This window comes from Galeopterus variegatus, unplaced genomic scaffold, assembly GCF_000696425.1.
Source record: "Galeopterus variegatus unplaced genomic scaffold, G_variegatus-3.0.2 Scaffold157, whole genome shotgun sequence".
In the NCBI taxonomy this organism is placed as follows: Eukaryota; Metazoa; Chordata; class Mammalia; order Dermoptera; family Cynocephalidae; genus Galeopterus; species Galeopterus variegatus.
This window is the reverse complement of record NW_007726268.1, coordinates 257891-261256: the sequence shown is the minus strand read 5'-3', so window position 1 is coordinate 261256 and position 3366 is coordinate 257891. Positions and strand designations below refer to the sequence as shown.

Sequence of the window (3366 nt, the reverse complement as noted above, 5' to 3'; positions counted from 1 at the left end):
CTTCCCTCCCCCTTCCCTCCCCTTCCCTCCCCTTCCCTCCCCTTCCCTTCTCTCTTTCAAAAAACAATTCCTATTTTGAGTTGATCCATTGCTTGCCAATCTTTCTATGGTTAACTTTTTAGGATTAATTTGTTTGTTTTTAGTTTTATGAAAGTGTAATTGAGAAACACTGAGAAAATTGTGTGTGTGTGTGTGTGTGTGTATACACAGTCCACCCTCCCTATCTGTGGGTTCCGCATCTGTGGATTAAATCAACTAAGGATCAAAAATATTCAAAGAAAAAATTGCATCTGTGCTAAACCTGTAGACTTTTCCCCCTTGCCATTACTCCTAAACAGTACAGTATAATAACTATTTACATAGCATTTACACTGTATTAAATATTGTAAGTAATCTAGAGATAATAAGTATACAGGAGGATGTGCATAGGTTATATGAAAATACTACGCCAGCTTATATCAGGGACTCGAGCATCTGCAGATTTTGTATTCGTGGGAGGTCCTGGAGCCAGTCCCTCACGGACACCGACGGACGACTATACATACACATGAGTGTGTGTGTGTGTGTGTGTGTGTGTGTAAGTGTGCAGCCTGATGGATTTTCACAAACCAAACATGCATTCAAGGAACAAAAGCACTCAGACCAAGAAACAAAGCTTGACCTTCTCGGAAGCCCTCCCCATGTCTCCTCAGGTGCCCCCCACTCCCAAGGGAAACCACTGTCCTGAGTTCTAATGACATGGATTAGGTTTGCCTGTTTTAAACCAGTCACTATGTTTTGTTTTGGGAGGCAGAATACCAGAATAAAACAAACACCATTTGTTTAATTTCTACTTATATTATTAGAAAGAACATGTTTTAAAAATGAGCTTTCCAGAGGGACAAACAATGTGACTTTTCCCCCAAATATTCTGACATTCTGTTAATAGACTTTTTGTTTATTATCTTTTTGCTTTATGATCTGTTTTGTGTTTTGCCGTGGATTTTTTTTTGAGCAACAACTTTGGAACATTAAGTGGGGTAGGCGAGGTTATAATGATATTAACTGGAGGCTGAACAACCATTTGTATATCATAGTCACTTGTTTATTGAGGCAAAATTTACATACAGTAAATTCACAGGCAAGTGTACCATTTGATGAGTTTAGAGTAACGCAATACCCCAATCAAGACAGATAACATTTCTATTGCCCCAGAAAATTCCCTTGGGACTTTTCGAGACCACACCCACTAGACTAGACTGTTCTCATTTCAGTCACTGTAGATCAATCTTCCCTGACCTTGAGCTTCGTATTTATGTAACTATAGAATATGTACTCATTTGCACAACATAGTATCTTTGAGATTCATGTATATTGCTGCATATATCAGTTGTTTATTCTTTTTTATGTGGAGTAGTATCTCACTGTATGAATATATGTAACTATTTATTCTTCTATTAGTAGACATTTGGGTTGCGCCCATTTTTGTGGACATGGGTTCTCTTTTCTCATGAGTAAACAGCTAGGAGAGGAACGCTTTTGCAATAGGGTAGTTGTTGTTTAATTTTTTAAGAAACTTAGAAAGTTTCCAAAGAGGCTGTACCATTTTGCGCTCTCCTCAGCAATGTGCGAAAGTTCCAGTTTCTCCACATCCTCAACACAGGTATCATCCATCTTTTGAATTTTGACTGTTCTTATAGGTACGAAGTCGTAGCTCATTGTGCTTTTAGTTTGCATTTCTCTGATGACTTATGATATTGAGTAACTTAGATGTGCTTATTGTCCATTTGTTTATCTTCTTTTGTAAAGTGTCTACTCAGGTCTTGTTCTCTTTTTGATTATTTTATTTTGCTTATTGTTGAATTGTATGAGTTCCTTAAATGTTCTGGAGACAAGTTCTTTGTCAGATATATGTACTGCAAATATTTTCTCCCAAGCTGTGGCTTGACTTTTCATATTCTTTTTTTTTTTTTTTTTAAAAGATGACCGGTAAGGGGATCTCAACCCTTGGCCTGGTGTTGTCAGCACCACGCTCAGCCAGTGAGCAAACCGGTCATCCCTATATAGGATCCGAACCCATGGCCTTGGTGTTATCATCACCGCACTCTACCGAGTGAGCCACGGGCCGGCCCGACTTTTCATATTCTTGATGTTGACTTTCAGCACAGAGTTTTTAATTTTGATGAGGTCTGATTTGACTATATTTCTTCTTGTGATTAGTGCTTTTGGGGTCCTCTTTAAGAAATCTATGCATACCTCAAGTACACAAAGACATTCTCCTATGTATTCTGCAAGAAGCTTTATAAATCTAGCTTTTTTGTGAGGTCTGTGATCCATACACCACAAATTAATTTTATTTGTGATGTGAAATAGGTGTCAAGACTCATTTTTTTTACCTATACATTTTCCTATTTTTTCCAGTCCATTTGGTGAAAAGATGTTTCTATCCTCATTGAATTGCATTGACACCTCCCTCTGTAAAAATCAGTTGACTGAATATGTATAAGTCAATGAAGAATCTCTGGATTCTTGCTAATGATCCATTGACCTATTTGTCTATGATTCCACTACTACCTCACCATCCTGATTACTGTAGCTTTTGTTATGTTTCAAAATCGGTAAGTATGAGTTCTCAACTTGATAGTTTATTCTCAAGATGATTTTGACTATTCTAAGTCTTTTGCATTTTATTTAAATTTTAGAGACAATCAGTCAGTTCTACAAAAAATTCTGTTGATGTTTAGATTGGAATCGTGTTGAAACAACAGAACTCTATAGCTCAGTCTGGGGAGAACTCACATCTCATGCATACTCCAAGATATGCATGTAGTTTATCCATCAATTTATTTATATTTTCCACATTTCTGAGCAATGTGCCCTACTTTTCTATATACAGGCCTTGCACAACTTTAGTTAAAGTTATTACTAAGTGTTTTATGTTTCTTGATCTTATAAATAAAATGAATGCCCAAAAGTGTAACTTCTAGAGCATGTTGCACGTTTAGTCATATGAGAAACTGCCAAATTGTTTTCCAGACTGGCTGTACCATTTTATATTCCCACCATCAATGTATGAGTGATCTAGTTTCTCTACGTCTTTACCAACATTTGGTGTTATCTTTATTTTTTATTTTAGCCTTTCTTATAGGTGTGTAGTGATGTCCCACTGTGGCCTTAATTTGCATTTCCCTAACGGCTAGTGATGTTAAACGAATTTCCATGTGCTTATTTCCTCTCTGTATATCCTCTTCAGTGACCTGTCTGTTCATTTCTTTTGCCCATATTCTAATTGGATTGCCTGCTTTTTACTATTGAGTTTTGAGAATTCTTTTTTTTTTTTTTTTTTTTTTTTTTTTTTTTTTTTTTTGGGCGGCCAATTTTTTTTTT

General features: G+C 36.4%; 1 pseudogene; it reads left to right on the top strand.

Annotated features, from left to right (window-relative positions):
• LOC103608932 overlaps positions 1 to 3366 on the top strand; it is a 38463-nt pseudogene that overhangs the window by 18252 nt on the left and 16845 nt on the right.